Here is an 18,488-nt window from a genome sequence, read left to right as displayed (position 1 = left end):
TTTGGAGAAACAAGGGCTTCACCCAGTAACAACAACATGTGAAAATGAACACTCCTGAGTTCAGTTATGTTGTTACACTTGTCTGCGACTGCCCACGACGCAGCTTTGTAGCAGTTATTTCCCACCTCAATCACTTTTCAACTTCTCTGTCTCACCTTCACCAAAGTGGTAGAAGTGTGAAAAGCTTTGCAGTGTAACATGTTTTTCCTTAAATTTGAGTGTGCACCATCTGGGGATACCCCTGCACAGACAACATGGCAGCCAAAACCTGTAGCAGCTTAAACTACACGTGTCTACCTGGGTTTGTTGGCAGCCCTTGAGAAAGTGAGTGGGAGGGAGAGGAAGAAAAGACAGATGGAGCGGGGAAACAAAGAAACATTATAACAAGACATAAGTCAGGAGAATTTAACAGTTATTTACTAGAGAAGCTTATGTGTAAGTTCAGTAAGATTTATATTGACTCGTCTGTCCAGCTTCCCGGGTGTTCTTTTTTTGCTCACAGATGAGCTCTGTGCAGCATGCAGCTTGATTGGAGAACATGAGAACCAGCAGATCTGCCATCAACAGCCTAATGTTTGCCTGGAGAATACCTCCAGACATTTGACGGAGTTATTCTCTGGCATTAGATTTTATAACAGACTTTTCTGTCCCAATAATTAATTCACTCAAGCTTCTAATTTATTCTTAGGATAAATTAGATCCAAGCGGTACAGCCATGTTTACATCCAGTGTTTAGTAGACCATCTTTGAACACTGGAGTACAAAGACGGTCTTTGGTCTTTGGTAAAATCCTGAGGCAGGAAATCTAGTCCATTGCCTCGTGCAATCACACTAGCAGACTGTGGTACTTTTTAAAACTAATATTTGGGAGGTTAAAGTCACCATAAAGGAAGGAAGTATTTTAGATCTGTGACATATTATGGAGTGTGTAAAGCAGTATAGTTCATAATTGAGAAAAAGTCAGTGGTAGGCTGTTGTTGTTGTAGTCTGTCACCAACTGCTGTGTCAGCAGAAAACCTGATGATGTGTCAGCTTTTAAAGCAGCCCTGTATATAACATCTGAACTTTGCTTTTAACGATGGCTTTGTTTCACAAGCTGTCACTTTTAGAACTGAAAGTTTGAGCCAGGAAATGAAATACTAACACAGGTAAATGTACACAGATGGAGGGATGCAGGAGTTATGACAACATAAACATCAAAATATTTGTAATTTTATATTTGTGAATGTGATGATATCCAATTAAAAAAAAAAAAAAACGATATAAATTTTGGACTTTAAATTTCAACCATCTGTGTGGAAAAGAGGAAACACTGTTTTAATAAAGAGGGGGTGAGAAGCAGATCACGGTGCATTTGCATATGTTCTTTTTTACATTTTATTTAACATCTTTCAGATGTAATATTGCAGTATTTGTATTTCTTGCAGGGTGGATGAACCACAATGCTGTTTTTTCAGTTATTCATAGTCTTTGCATGGTTTACTAAAGCTGTTTTGAAAGCCTGTCAAATCTGTTCTAAACTTTATTTGAACACATCGCTCTTAAGACTTTGGAATTTGGAAACAATGAATAGATTGAAGAAGAAAAGTTGCTCTCAAATTACCCAATTTTTCCAGATTAGGAGCATCTTTTTCCATAAAGTGTCCATAATAGTCCCAAAGCTCCATGCTCCAAAAATGGTAACTGTAAACAGAACTGCACCTTTGTGTTTTTCCCTTCATGCTTGCTTCTTCATTCTGCTCATCCGAACCTTTTCTCTCTCATATTTGCACTGAGGTTTGGATTTTTGGGTTTACGAGAAGTGCCCTCTACTTTCTGACATTTTAATCTGTCTCTCCCCGACTTTTTGCTACGCCTCCTTTCTTTCTTTATGCTACCCATCTGCCTTCACATCTTTTCCGGCTCTCGCCTTGCTCTTTCTACTCCTTTCCTATCCATCCTCTTCTCTCTGTACTTTTTCATCATCCTATCATTGTCGGTTTCTTTTCACCCCATCGAACACTCCTTTCACTTTAATTGCTTGCCTAACAGCCACTCTTTCTCTTTTCTTTCAGCCCTCTCCCCCTTCCCTTTACCCATCCCTCTTTTTTTCCCCTCTTGGTATTTTACACAATGGCAACTGACATTTCTGGCTGATGCCTTCTTCTCCCTCTTGGCCTTTTTTTCCACGTTCTTTTTTTAAAGCTCCTTTTTTCAGTCAATCTCTGAAGCTGCTTTCTTCCATTATGTCCACGCTCCTGTTGAACTTCTCTCACCAAAAAAAAAAGCTTTAACTTTTACATGTTCAGAACTCTTTGAACACGTAAAAGTTACTTCTCACTTCAAAGGTCCAAAGCAGAATAGGAATGATTAGCAACACTTGTACAATCAGCATAAATTACCTTTACATTCTCTATTGTTTTGAACACACTTGCATAATTTTGAGCAACAACAACTACAAAAAATATGCACCGATTCATAAAATACTTCTAATTTTGATTAGAACACGTGATACTATTACCAAATAAGTGACAGGTACGTCAGAGGACAAAGCTTGATAAAGGCAGTCATATAGAACTCCCACACACTGTCGCAATATTTATTCAGTTACAACATGTTGGTCCACGTGATATTCATCAGGTATATGGGCAACATTAGTGATGACATTAGTAGTGCCCTGTTTGTTTCTGTCTTTGCCCTGAGAAAATACCTCAATTATTCGTAGCATAAATTCACAGAGGTGAAACACTCTTCAGAGATGTTGGTCCACTGTACTCACAGTGACATGTGATGGCCTTCACAGCCATCACATGTCCATCTAATAGGACCTTTGGGATTTGTCGTACCTATCATTTCAAAATGGACCAAGTTTTCTAAGGAATGTTTCCAACATTTGAATCTATACAACAAGTAATTAAAGGTCAATGGAGTGGATCCGAACTGCTGGTATCCAGTGCTTTTCTACTTGAGTATGCCTCATTCACTCAGGCACTTTTTTTTCCTACCAGTCACACTGCATTGTACACATTGGGGAGCAACATGAGGTTCACTGTCCTTCTCAGTGATACTGAGGCATGCAGACTGGAGCAGCCAGTGATTGAACCACTAACCTTTCAATTACTATATAAGCAGCACTACCTCCTAAACCAGCGGTGCCCAACCCCCAGGCCTCGGACCGGTACCGGTCCGTGAGTCGTTTGGTACCGGGCCGCGAGAGTTGAGGCTCAGGTGTGAAATGTATAGTTTTCAGGGTTTTTATCGGTTTTCAGCGTTATTTTGTTATCGTTTTTATTGTTTACTCTGTTTTCCTGGGTCTTTTCACGTGTGTTATGAATAAATTTTCTTTTTTTTATTTTGTTGTATTTATCCGCGACACCTTAAAGGCCGGTCCGTATTGTCGGGCATAAACCGGTCCATGGCGCACAAAAGGTTGGGGACCGCTGTCCTAAACTACTGCCACTAAAGGCAGTTCTGAAAGCAAACTTTGGTTCAGAACAGCAATGTGTACTTTTAGTGTGTCTGAATTGAATGTGGTCATCAATTAATATTTTGATATATCAAATAATTTTGCTTTTATAGCTGTTTATATGTTCTCAGAATCTGAAACATGGTGAAGTTATACTATAGATGTAATTCAAGATCTGTCATCAATATGATAAAATGTGGTGATCCTGTATTATATCACGTTATAATCCAATCAGAAGTTTGAATTTACATTTTTTTAATAACATAAACTCATATAAAAAAAAAAAACAACAAACTGCAGGGCTCAAATTTCCAAAGCATTAGTGGGAAAACTGAGGCATGTTTACACAGTAAAACACCCCAGATCCTCCCAGCAATACTAGTGACACAGAATACATCTCCCACCTGACCGTGTCAAAACACGGTTCTTTAAGGCAACTGCCAAGCAATGCTTCCTCTCCTCTAGCCCATGTCGCTCATGGCGACTGTTTCTAGAACAGGAATACGATTTGTACCAAAGTAGGGCGTTGTGTGTCTGCAGGCAGCATTGCAGAAATAATGATAGAATACCCGGGACAGAAGGAAGAACTACGGAAAAAAAAAAACGAATAAGGATCACATACTTGATTTTGTATCTTTCTGATTTCAGCAGCTCCTTGTTCCATGCACACCTTTTCTTTTACATAGATTAACAAGATAACACTGATGAGGTAGTGTAATTTCATTCAGTCAACGGGAAATGCCCCTGTAGATGTTCATTCTGTTAAATGACATCTACAGGGGCATTTGAAATGATACTCCCACGTCAGTGTCTTTTCAGATGCAAAGGCAGAGTATGGCTTTCTGATGTATACTTCTCTTTCCTCCTCAGTATTACTTTTGGATCTGCTTCAAGATTTAAGAGCTACTTCAATCCTGTTTTTAAAAAATCCACGAAATTGACAGAACACTCAGAGTTAAAGCAGTTAATTCATAAAAATACTTACAGCAAATAACTCATTAAGAGCTTCAATGCATTTCAGCTGGGATCAGATGGGTAAAACACAAGTTTCTTCTTAATTCAAGCTTGAACTTGCCTTTTCAAGGATTTTCAACTGCCTCTTGCAGTCGTCTCTTCCTTGTAATGCACAGCTGAGCCAACATAAACTTACAAAACAAATTAAAACACCAGAATGTATTTAAAATACCAGCTTTAACTGGATTTGTTGCTCTTTTTTAATCCACCGAAGCTATGAAACAGCAGGTTGGATATAAGGAAAAGCTGATATACACGACACAGTTGCTTTAGTCTGATTTATTAATTACCTGCCAAGTGTAGAATATTTCACGTCTTGATGCATCTTTAAAACTTTTTTTGTTTCTTTACATCTGAGGATTTCATGTAGGCTGCTTAATCTCATCCACTTGTTCTATATGATCGCAGTGCAAGATGTATTATATGGCTTTATAGCCTCCTCCTATTTCTATTTCTTATCAGCCCTAGAGGGAGAACTCGGATTAACTGCTCCTGTAGAGGAGAAGGTTGGTAGAAGGAGATGGCATAAAATGTTAATACCTTGTAAAATTTGCAGTCTTATCTGATTCCTACCTTTGTATCAGATCCAGTGTTTGTACTGTACTGTAGATGAATTGTGTTTATTCCGACAAGGTCAAGAGAGAATTAAGAGCGTGGTGATACATGAGTCCCACATTTGTATGTGGGGAACAAAAAACGACAAAGTTTTTGAACAATAACTGTAATACGAATGTAGAAACAAAAACAAAAAACAGTGGGGTAATTAGAAATAAGACCTCAACTGTCTGTGCTCTAACTGATGTCACGATACCTCCAGTCTCCAAATAACACGACTGAGACAAAAGCCTTTTCTTTTCTTTTCTTTTTTCCTTTCGGGGCATTACGCAGACTAACAGAAATCATTGAATGTACAATGGATTCTTACCAAGCACTGATAGACCTGATAGGCCAAAAAAAAAGGAACACTCAAGCTGAAGTACTTTGCAAATGCTTGGCGCAAGTGATTCATGGCAATGGCAAACTGTCATTTCCAGTTGTTGTGCTTAAAAAAATAAAATAAAATCACCCTGTCAATTAGTTTATAATTCTTTACTTTGACTTTTTAACAAAACAAAACATGAAAAATTAAGATCAGTCAAAACTCTATTCTTACTGTCTGAGAAACTACTAAAGCTTAAACATTTCCAGAAGGACTTTTTTAAATTAATAATGCACTCTGATTCATAGATGTAAACAATTTTAACGATCACATTGGTTTTTACTGAAGTTGTTACCTTTGGTTAAGGCCACATTAGACCCACCAAGCAAGACCCTAAATGTAACTGGGAGCTGCTGAAGGTGCTTGTTAGTGATCGCTATAATTGGATCCAGCTGCACTACCTGAAAGAGTTGTTAGGATAGGGAAAGGTGGCGCGGCTGTGGGAGATGGCAGCGCTCGCTGATCGGTTCAGACTGAAATATAGAAAAACATGGATGGATAGGAGACCTGCTGACTCTTGTGATCCTTTGACTTTTCCTCTGGGACAAAATGAGGTTGGCATTTAGTGAAATATAACCTGTTACTGGGTCGACTGACAAGAAGTGTAAAATTTATGTATTTTACACAGCAATAATTTAATAGATTGAAAATCAATCTTTTTAGTACTTTTACCTATAACCAAAAGCAGTAACATTCCTGTCAGCCAGTATGCAGAAAAAGCAAAGAATATGACAAATATCATCAAAGTTTCAGTGTTTTATCAACACATGAATATCATTCTGAGCTAGACATTGTTCATTTTACAAAACACCAACCTGACTTTTACATTTTCAAATAACCATTAAAAGAACTGTTATTTACAGAAGTGCACTGACTGCTTTGACAGCAGTAAAGAAGAACTTTGCCTATTTAGCACTGACGCTTTGTCTTTTGTATCTTCATAATAATGTCAGACAAATACCAACCTAATAGAAATGACCACCATGTACGATTCTATTTAAAGGCTTAAGTAACTACTACTGTACTATCTAACCTCTGGAAAACCTGACAGAGATGGTCTTCGGACCGCAAACCCCGAAAAACATTGCCATGGCAACTGCATAGCCAACCCGATGCTGCTCACAGCTATTTTTTTGAAAAGAGCTTGCATCTGCTTCCTGGTCAGATAATCAATTAATTGTCAATAATGAATTTTAATTTAAACACAGTGAAAGTGAATTTTGTTTTTCTTGGTGACCACTGTCTTTGTGTGAAACCCTGAACTGTTACTCTGTTTAGCAAATCTGGATCTATGATTACAACCACCTGAAGACATCCTATTATTCAGAGAGATCTTATCAAAGCCATCTGTTGATTCTGCTTTGGTGCTCAATAGAGTCGGTGAGCTGGACAGTTTGCATTAAATTATCAGTCCAGCTGAATCACATATATCACAAAAGCACAGCCAACATTATGGAGTAGCTTTAGCTCAGGAGCTAGAATTCAGGAGATATCTACTAATAGGAAGGTTAGCGGTTCATTTCCTGGTTGCTACAGTCTGGGTGCCAAATATCTTTGGGTAAGATCTTAATCCTCAAGTTAGTCTCTGATGCAACCATCAGAGTGTCAGTGCTTCACTGAGTGAATGGGTTAAATGCAGAGAGGAATTTTCCCACATTGATCAATAAAGTATACATTATTATTATTATTAGATAGCAAGCACTTAAGAAAAAAAAGGTGCTAGTGTGAATGACAGATGTTGTATAAAGCAGGTAGAGTTAAGAGAGCAACATAAAAACCTGATTCTTATATGGTTGACTAGAATTGCACTCAGAAGGATGGCGAAGTTGTTCTAGTTGCCCATCATCTTACCCTAATCTGTTTGTTCTGTTCTTAATCATGAACCTATAATTAAAAACAGTCATCAACGAGACATAACACCACAACACCACAGACATAACACCATCTGTGCAAGTGTGGAAAAAACATTAGAAACATAGTTTCAAAAAGTAGAAATTGTGGCTTTCTGGCACAACTACACTTGAACACATACTCAAACGGCAACAACTGGAAAAAAAGTCAGCCTTTTTGTTGTTGATTTTTTTAGGAAAAGATAGAGTGACCTGTGTCACATAGCAACAGGGCATTTTACATCCATTGTGCCAGAGCCAGCTGTTAGAAATAGCTTCTTTCATCATACAATACTAAGTAAATCCCGTCAAATAAAAGTGCTATATTTAACTGACCTGGATCATACTAAGCCACACCAGGCTAACTTTCAGAGTTGAACTCCTGCAGCTCTGAGAGCGATCGGCTCCGGATGCATCTCGTTAGGATGGCCCACTGGAGGCTTGTGCTACTTCAAACACCTCCATCCTGCCGCTGCTACTGCTGAGCCTGCTGCCTGCTCTCGGCTATAAATAGAACCCAATCTGAAACCCCACCTAATGAGCACGATCCACTTCAGACCACACTATCAACTACCAGCCACTGTGTGTGTGGGTGTGTGCGCGCATGTGAAAAGATACAGCTGACCATGCTGTTTTGATCATCGGTCAACTGCAAATCACGGCCCCGCCAAGGAGCGTGTGTGTACATGTGTGTGCATCAGACCCTTGCTGTCTTTTGTTGCTAAATATAGTCAAAGCAATTTTCCGAGTTGCCTTGGCAGGATGATGGCAGCACGACTAGCAAATAGTCCTTCCTCTATCGGTCTTTCTGTCTCTCTTTCGCTGTCCTTTAAAATTCACATTCCCATATTTTTTTTTTTATTTGTTCTTCATCCTCTCACTCTCTCTATTTCTGTAATTAACCAAAACACAGCGGACTTCTCATACCTCTAAATTAAAAGTGCATAAATGTGCATGTGTTTTTCATTATGTGATGCAATGTACTCACCTGATTACTGACTTAACAGATTTAGTGGTTTTTTTATCTTTAGAAGTTTCAAAACATGTGTTAGATGTATCCACCCACACACACACGCACACGAATATCTTGCAGTCCTTTTTATATGTTTACTTTTAACCACTTATTAAAAGATATCAATCACACACAAGCACGTACACACACACACACTTAATATGACTGGTAGATCAACATTAGTGAACGACGACCGAGCTACCTCTCAGCCTAACAGTACCCCAAACTCACCTTTGAGTGAGTTCGTAGGTGAGTTCATCTATGAGTTCGGGGCCGTTAAGATTCACTCGTCTGAGATTTTTACTAGATGCGCCTAAATCAATCCTACATCAACTCCTTCTTGAGTTCACAAGACTTTAAGAAGACTTTCAGAAAACTTGACCCCTGACCTTTCAGGTCGAGGTCACGGAGATCCGAACTTGTCTTTTTTGGTAGATAAACCTGTTGTATCAATTCCTACATCCTACATCGCTCCATTTTCAAGTTACCAAGTAATTCATTCACAAACTTCGGTTTCCATGCTGCCCATTCGACTGCCCACGCACCACCTGGTATTGTCGGAAAGCCAATACCCCTTCATCCTTTTACAGCTGAGGCATGAAAACTTTTTGAAAGCCTAACTGCTATTAGCAAGAATGAGCAAGACTTTGTAGAAACAAAAGTCCTGCCTGCCCTGGTATATACCATGTTTGTTGCCAACTCAGACAGCTCCTTTGAAATAATATGTATATTAAAACCAGATCAAACTGTGAGCATAAGCCAAATGGCAATGAATCATTTTATAATCATTTAATAGTATAAATGCAATGATATAATATGAATGGTAGTATCAAAAAAAAACTGTATTTCCTGATCCTTTTGTTCACGAACAATGGTTTTGAAACTTTAAGTACCCGAGGCACGCTGAAAGGTAGGTCAAAACTTCAAGGCACATCTCTTTTTATATTTGTACAAACTAACCTCTGTGTCTGTGTCTAACATGTCGTGCTTTCGGATTGCGTATGTTGATTGTACTGTCAGATAACCTAGCACTGCAACTGCAATTTTTTAAAAGAGCCACTATTTTGAGTTTCCCTCTGCTTTGCAATAAACCTTACCAGCATATAATTCGCCTCATCGCCTTATCAGACATCTTCACGCCATCTGACAAGCAGGCTTGTTGCTTCTGGTTCAGATCCAGGCTCTTTTGAAGTGTCTCTCAGAAGGGATGTTTGGTTTCCAAGTGCCTCTTCAGCTTGTTTGGTACTAGGATGGCATTAGCCAACTTCTTCTGACAGATGATGCGTGTGGATAAGGGCCAGCAGAAGTCAGCAAAACAGGTAGGTTTTGTGAGAGTGTCTCGCAGTTTTTAGTGGCCGGAATTATGCTCTAATAATTTACTCCATGGCATGGGGACTTGATGGGCAGACCCAGGACACACTGGAGAGATAATATCTCTCTGCTGGCCTGGAAACGCCTTGGTGTTCCCCAAGACAAGCTGGAGGAGGTGGCCGGGGAGAGGGAGGTCTGGGCTTCTCTGCTTAGGCTGCTGCCCCTGTGCCCCGTGTCCCGGCCCCGGATAAGCAGAAGAAGATGGTTGGATGGGCAATTTTCTCGATGTGGCAGTTGAGCAAACAGACTGAAGACAGATTTTTTAAGGCTGTTTTAAAGGTATAGAACTCACCTCTGTATTGGGAAATGTGGACAAATATATAAAATGTATTCATAACTTTTTAGTGAATTATAATGCAGGGTTGAAACAAAATCTACACCAGCATGCTTCTTCATACTATTTGGGAACCACTGCTCTCAGCTAACGTTAGATCTTAATCATCTGTTTTAATTTTATAACATCCAATTGGTCACAACTGGTTCATGGTGGAAAGCCTCCCTACCTTGCGGTCCTTTTCAGTGTGACTGTTGTTTCAAGCTTGCCCTAATTAGTGCGTTGTACACCAATCACCGTGGATCAATGGTACTTTCCTCCTACTGGAAGTGACACACTGGGGAAATCTCCACGTATCTGTCAGTGGGAAATGTGACACAACAGAAGACGTGCCACCCCTCATGACAAATGCTGTCATTGCTTCAAATGGAAAGAAATCAACGTATAAAGAAATCAAGAGATCAACATATAAAGCAGCTCATTCCAAAATGCTACACATCTATTATTGGCAGGGCAGAGGGTCATTACACCTAATTTGCATGGCAGCTTTTGACATTTAAAGTGGAAATCTGTGTGATTCCTGCTTCTTTCAGTTTGGCAGCATTGTGCCTAACTCCCCAAGGATCACTTGTCAGTCAAATATTTTGTCCTTTCATGCCTTGTCTTTTTAACTCACTTTTCTCTGCAAGAACTTTTCTCTGCTTTAGCGGCTGTCATATCCATGAACCCTTTTTCTTTGTCTATGATTGTGTAGGTGTCATTCAGTCCACTGCTTTCACTGCTTTGTACTGTACCAAATCTGAAAGAAACCACTCGGTATTTGCTCTGATATTGTACCATGAACTCAATATCTAAATATTTAATATCCATTAGTGGATAATGTCTGAGGACCAAGTTCACTAGGGATTAAATATCACATAACACCAAACAAGACCTGCGATTTTGAACATGTTCTGACCCAGTCAATTATCCATCATAATATTGTATGCGTTCTAATACATATTCATACCAGATTCATCAGTTACCAAGCAGGCACTCATTTTCTTCATATTTTATGGCAACGGATGCCCAGTTGTCATAAAATAGCATAACACCCCCTTCAGGCCAGTTTGCTTGGTTTCCCAGGTTAAGCGTCTTGGGTTACTATAGTGTTCCACAGTACACAGAATGTTTAAGTGTGGTGTCTATGGTTTCTGAGCAAGCAGGCATGATGACTTCGGGTTGAAAAATTACTTTTCCTGCCTCCCTATTTGCTTTACACTCGATGGGAGGTGGTATGAGATATATGTTTTGGACTTTGCTTCAGTCCATTTCAAATGAACTTTGGTCCAGAGAAGATGGAGGCATTTCCGTTCACATGTGACTTTCTGATTTCCATAGCAGAATCCTGTTTTAACGCAGCGTTGCTCAGGGACTCAAAGACTAGAAGAATCCAATATTGATTTCTGTCCCTTGCGCACAGAGATTTCTCCAGATTCCCAGAATCTTTTGATGATATTTTGTACTGAAGATGATGAAATTATATAAAAGTCTTCCTAATTCTTATGTTGACAAACTTTATTCAGAAAGAGGTTCATCAGTTTTTTGCAAACTGATAAACCTCTGCCCATCATGTGCACCCCCTCCTTTATACATGCATGCAAACAGTGAAGTGTATGTTTTGTAGATATCCTACAACTGGAATAAATATTTCATAATTGTTTAAATGTGTCCCACAAGTGTACTGAAAGGGCATAAATACTGTTTATATTGCAGGAAGCTCAAGCAGTGCAAGATTTCTGAATGCTAATCTTGTAATTAGAGAATGCAACGTCCTAACGTTCCAGATTGATCTTGTTATAAGTGAGGAGGCTCACTTATCACACTCCAACCTAGAAGCTGAAGAAAAGACTTGTGTTTGTTTTCAGCACTGACTGAGGTCTGGCATCAGTGAAGCGTGCAGAATCTGTGACATTTGCACAACATAGACAGTTATTTAGGGATTTAGTTTAGGGCAAGTCAGAGCTTTAAAATAAAATAAAGTAAAACATGTGCTGCCAGTTGACATTAATATTACAGTTTACATTGTAGACAAGAGAATACCACTAAGAGCTAAAGGGAGAATCAACTGGCCACACCCACAGTAAATGTATAATGTTAGCTTCTACACATAAAATCCAAGGCTTAGCAATGTCTGTATATGGGACAGTGTCTGTAGAAGGGAACTGAGGGTGATTAGTTCTTTATTTTTAAGTTGCCATGTTTTCACAGTTTTAGTTGGATATATATTCAAAAACTATTTTCTTAGAAAATGTCCTTTTTCTAAAGAAGATTAGTGTTTTGCAGGTGTGATGAGTTTATACCTCTGCCTTAAACGTGTACTGTGCGTAAACGAAACTATCCAACAGAAACAGCATTTACATGAACAAGGAAACATGTTCAAATATGAAAAATGTTGGAAACCTGCGCTGCCTGTAAGCACATTAATAATATCATCAGACAGACAGAATGACCACCCTCAGAGCAAGCAGCAGCCCTGTAGTTTTGGTGAAGGGCATGCTGACAGAGATAAACACTCTGGCTACGTAGTGACCTGACCTGCAAGCAAGCAGAATGGTCACTTTACCCATATGAATAAACTTCTCTCTGTACCAGTTAATGTGCACCACAGCAGCACAATGTCACCCCTGAAGCCATGCAATGTATCTCTTAAGCTAGACAAGTCCTTGAGTGTGTGTAGGTGTGTGTGTCACCTTCATGCACAGTCTATGTTGCAGAGCACAAGACAATGGGAATAATTACCTCAAATTTGATGTTCTCAGATCATGTGCCAGTTGTCAGCAATGAAAGCCTGCAATAAACAGAAAGGACAAAAAAACAGAAGCTGAATCAACCATCAGTGTCATCCGCATGAGAAGGGGCAGGTCCCTGCCTGCCACACAACAGAGACTGGGATAATTAGAAGAGCGGGTTACTGATTGGTGCATTTGTCTACATCAAAGAGAGCTAAGTACCAAATGAAGCAGCTGGGCAGGCTTTACATGGAGGAACAAAACAGACACAATAATGGAGATATTGCATGAAAAAAAAATGGTGACGAGCAAATAACCTCATATCAGATTCAGCTCACATGTGAATTGGCAGCTTAATCGTGGTCTGTGTCACTTTGCAAAACACCACAATGTTTATCATCGGGTGCATGTCTGTATATGCTTCAAAACTTGAGAGGGCTCGTGTGGAAAAGTTGTTACAAAATGGCAATGTTCCATGAAGAATAGTGGTCAGTCTGGGAAGCATCCTGGGAAGCTGTGAGAAGAAGGGTGTCTGTAATTTTGACTTGTTACTTTCCTAAACAAGCACCATCTGACTGCTCAGTGTGAGGCTGCTGCAGCAATGAGCAGCTCCCTGGTGGGAATCAATGTAATGGGAACAGCGTGACACGGTGCATGAGGGGAAAAAAACTGTACATGATTTGGGATAAGGGAGATGGGTGAGGTAAGTAGAAGATAGTTCTTTAAGAATAATGCAGAATTTGCTCTTTGAGATGTTGGTTGCAAAGCGTAAAATGGACCTAATGCTGTGACATGAGGTTGGCTGCCCAGACTGCTGATTCAAAGACAAGGGACCTAATATGAAATAGTTTTAGTTTAGTGTTTTCAGGAGCTTCTTTTTAAAAAAAAAAAAAAAAAAATCAATTTCCTTCTTTTTTCCCCCTCCTAGAATTTGATCCTTTCTTCTGTTTATATAGTGTTATCAGTCCAAAACTATCAGATAAAACTGTAAGCAACTCGAGGGCAGAAAAAGAGAAAGAGTTAAGAAAATTGAGCCAACCTGAAAGTGGCAAATAATGCATTATCTCTAGGTGCCACCTAAGTCTGGTTCCAGATGGACGTCCAATCCACATAAACAAACTCCAGTGTTAAAATGGCAAAATTTGCATGATTAGAAAGCATGTTTAGAGCCTGCTACAACGACCCAAACAGTTGTTGAAGATTGATTTGGACATCAAGGTGGCTACGTCCACGTTTTACACTGTCTACAAACAGACCCAAGGATCCATTCGCACTGACTTTTAGGTTGGGGGAGGGCTAAAATGTTAGAGTTCACAGTTAGAAGCAAGGCTTACATACTGTAGTTTATGAACTGCCCATGTTAAAAAGCCTGATGGTCACTGTCCTCTTTAGAGCAAACCACTGAATAGTCTTACACTTTTCCTGACGCTGTCTTAAATGAACTTGGGGCCCAGAGAAAAACCAAGTGCTTTTATTTTTTTATGCCTCTGCTCCAACTTATCTAAAACATGTTGCATGGATTACATTCAGAAATATTTCTAAAAACATCTTTAAGCTATTCTCTGTGAAACAAGGCTTATCTTTGTATAAATTACGTGATATCCAAATCAATGCACTCAATTTGAAAGCACCCCAACCTCTCAAATCACATTGTTTTAATTCTATACAAGCCTGTGCAGTTTTTTTTTCTTCCTTCTTTATTAGTTCTTTGGTTAAAATAATTCATGGTTAAACTGCTCTTTTACAACTCTATTACATATACTCAAGCTGAATGAAAAATGCAAAAGGTTTATGGGAAAAATATCCCATAACCAAAGCTATACATACTAAAGGTGCTGATCGTACAAAAGAATATACCCAGAACAAAACATCCACTAACTTCCTAACAGAGTTACTGTATATCAAATATTTGACCTGAATATCACAAAAATATATTTTAGTTTCCTGTGTTTATTTGCTTTTGTTCCAAATGTGGACATATTCGCTCAGTTTTTTTTTAAGGTGTTCTGTTTCAGTGAGGGATGCTGGGAGTGGATGAGTCCATACTGGAATCACTGATCAGCCATCAATCAGACATCTGTCAGGTTATCCATCAACTAAACAGAGGGGAAGTCAATGCTGAGTTCATTTGTCTTCACTGGACTTGTAGGTGAAGTCAACATGACATCAATTTGAAGAGGCATGAGATGAATGAAGGTGAATGGAGCCACACACACACACACACACACACACACACACACACACACACACACACACACACACCATCTTATTATCCAGACCTAACAACTGTAATACCTGCTGTAGTGGTGCCTATATTGGCAAGTAATCTGTAACAATTACTGTCATCGCATTTCGACCTTGATAAAGATATTTGTGTCACAACGCTGGTCAGTGAAGAATGTGAGACGTGTGTGTGTCTGGCTGTGCATGTGTACTGGGTACTTTTATCCCTAGAGGGGCAAAAGTAAGTCTATTTAGACTTGAGTTGTGACGACATCTTTAAATTGCTGTTTGAGATGTGTGACTTGATTTTAGAGAAAAGGATGATGTTACATTGATACACTTGTGATACACTGGTGCATTGATCACAGTGTGATGAACTGGTGATCTATCTGTGGTGTACCCGATCTTTTCCCAAAACCAGATGGGATGTGCTCCAGATCCACTGCGACCATGAATTGGGTAAGTGGTTGAGAAATTTGATAGACACATGAATAAAATTTGGTTAAGCTTAGCAACTGTGTGAATGTCATCAGCAGTGTTGAGCAAGTTAGTTTGAAAAAGTAATTACTTACAGTTACTAGTTACTTCTTCAAAAAAGTAACTGAGTTAGTAACTGAGTTACAATATTCTAAAAGTAATTAATTACTTGAAAAGTAACTATTGCGTTACTTTTAAAAAAACGTTTAACCCTCTGGGGTCCAGGGTATAATTGGCCATTTTTAACTACTTTTGATTTTCACTCCACATTTCACCTTTAAAAACGATTTACTTTGCCTTGTTTGGTATCATCGTTTTCAGCACAGCCTCACGTGTCTGAATTTACAGTCATGTTTTCATTTTGACACACTGTATTAACACAATTGATCTAAAATCAGACAAAAAACATAAAATCAGAGTAGAAAAAGTTATATTTTTTACTGTAACAACCACAAACATGTTTAATGAATCATATTTCATAACTTTAAATGCAAATATAGATTGTCAATTTTAAAATCCTCTGCACAAGTTTTGCAAACAACGAAGTTATTTGCATCCATTTACCTTTTACCTTGATTTTTTAAATAACCATTGCAAACTATTTACAGAACAATCAGCTGTTCTGCATTCAATAAGATGCCACACAAATTATTTGTGACACTCCAAAAAAATAATTTGTCCACTACAAAGGAGAACATCACAGCCTGATACCTGCAGGCCTGACAGCAGCAGGTGTATTACTCCTGTTTCTACCTGGAGACAGCAGTCGCCTCATTGTTCTGACACACAACACAAAACTATCCACAACACTACACACTAACTACACAAGACAACACATTAACTACACACTGCAAACACGCTAAACGTCACAAATCTCTCACATCTCAAAACTCTGTCTCTCTCTCTCTCTCTCCCCGTCACTCCTAAAACTTCCCGTTTTTTGGGGGGTTTTTTTTGTTTAGTTTGTTTGTTCTTTGCTCATAAGCAGAGAGTGCTCGCTGCGCTGTCCTTAGACAGTAAACGTGATGAAACCATTGAGGAAAAAACGCCGCGTATATATTGTTTATCATAACTCTGGTTTTACGTGGCCTATCAACACAATTTATAAACTGGTATATATCACCTTGTTGCTTTGTCTTTAAGTGGTCATGTGATCGGCTTACCACGACTACTTTATTCTTCTGCAGTCAAACAGCAGCACTCATGCCATTGTTTTGCCCCCTTAGTTCCAGGTGTAGTGCTAGACAGTGATCGTGATTACCGTCCGCGGGAGCGCGCAGCTGCTTAAAGCTGTAGCGTCCAGATTACTTACAGCTACTTCCGTGCAACTGATATAAGATGCGGTAAACTGAACACAGCTTCAACTGTCTGTTTGTTGAAAAATATTAACGAACCGCATTTTCTTGTTAGTAACTGTAACGGCATTGTAACGATAGGAATAGTAATTAGTTAGATTACTCGTTACTGAAAAAAGTAACGCCGTTAGTAATGGCGTTACTTGTAACGCCATTATTCCCATCACTGGTCATCAGTATTGAAGATTACATGAAAAATACCAATGTTACTGCTGTTTGTTTTGTTTATTTTCTTTATTTTCTACCCTCCGACTCTATGAAAGAAGTTTTCAACATCAGCGGTACACAGATAAGTATCCTGAGCCTGGTCTCATGTGTTAGTTAAATAAAGTGTTTCTCCAGCCTAAAGGAGGCAGTTATTTGAGGGAGACATCACAGATTCCAGACCTGAAAACCCCTCAAAATGAGTACTTTGATGTGATGTGAATGTTGTTTGAGGAGTGGACATGCTGCAAATAGACAATAGGAGTTTAGTCCTCGCCTCTTTACAGAGACTCTCTAAATCCTTTAGGTTTCTTGGCTGCCATTTGGCAACTCAAAGCTTCAGCTCCATTCACAGATTTTCTACAGGATTTGGGGTGGACATTTGCTAAGCTACTCCATGACCTTCATCTGCTTCTTCTTCAGGCATTTCTTTGTTGCCTTGGCGTTATGTTTTAGGTCATTGTCAGGCTGGAAGACCCATTCATGATCCATCTTCATTCTTCTGGCTGAGGGACGGAGGCTCTGGTCCTCAGATTTTGTGGTACATTGACTCCTCAATGTAATGAGGTACCCCAGAGCAAAAAAAAAAAAAAAAAAAAAAAAAATACAGCATAAAGAAAAATGTTTCCACCACTGTGCTTGACTTTGGGGTTTTTTCTTCAGGTCATTTTCAACATTTCTCTTCCTCCAAACACGGCAGTCATTGATGCCAGGGTGGAAGCTAAAAGACAGGATAGTGGTTTCATCCAACCACAGCAATTTCTCCCAAACCTTCCCTGAATCTTTTAGATTTTTACTGGCAAACTTAAGCCTTATTGAACAGGGGGACTTTGCACTGCAATATGTCAGTCTATAACAACATCATGTGTTACCAATGGTGTTCTTGGTAACTGTCTTCAGATCATTAACAAACTCATTTTGCGTAGTTTTGAGCTAATCCAGCACCTTTCTCATGATCATTGTCACCCCTTGAGACAAGGTCTTGCATTGAGTTCCAGCATGAAGGCTATTGATGGTCATTTTATATTGCTTCCACCTACAAATAGCATTTGTCACCTTCTGACTAAGCTTCTTGTTGATGGCCTTGTAGCCCATTGTGGAAGTCTCTAACACTGATGTCCTTTAACAGTTTGCTAAATAAATGCTTCTAAACTGATTTGCATGTATTTGAGTGATATACCCTGCATATAATGTATTTTTTCTGGATTTTTGCTTGATTTCTCAATTATAATGAAGGTACCCTAAAAATTAGAGACCACTGGTTTCTTTGTACAAATTTAGCAGAGGATCAAGTATTCCCTTTACTGTATACAGTCATAGTAAATATAAACCATGTGTGTGTGCATGTGTGTGTCTGCTGGTGCATGTTTGCTGTCTATGTTGTTGCAGGAGGTCATTCTCTAACCTTGTAGGTAGGCATGTTACACACAAAAAAGTATATCTATAAGTGGATTTTTCTCGAGATGAATCTGAA

The 18,488-nt window shown here is 39.1% G+C and overlaps 1 protein-coding gene across 1 annotated transcript in view; it reads right to left on the bottom strand.

Moving 5' to 3' along the window:
• The window catches only part of LOC102292098 (protein phosphatase 1 regulatory subunit 29), a 306,883-nt gene that overhangs the window by 46,363 nt on the left and 242,032 nt on the right, over nucleotides 1-18,488 (bottom strand). Inside the window, exon 4 of the mRNA XM_005936833.3 lies at nucleotides 12,766-12,814. The gene's annotated coding sequence lies outside the window, so the exon portion shown is untranslated. The remainder of the gene's footprint in view (nucleotides 1-12,765; nucleotides 12,815-18,488) is intronic.

The sequence above is a fragment of the Haplochromis burtoni genome, unplaced genomic scaffold (genome assembly GCF_018398535.1).
Source record: "Haplochromis burtoni strain Fernald_Lab_line unplaced genomic scaffold, NCSU_Asbu1 Contig_223, whole genome shotgun sequence".
Taxonomy (NCBI): Eukaryota; Metazoa; Chordata; class Actinopteri; order Cichliformes; family Cichlidae; genus Haplochromis; species Haplochromis burtoni.
This window is presented reverse-complemented; position numbering and strand designations above follow the sequence as displayed.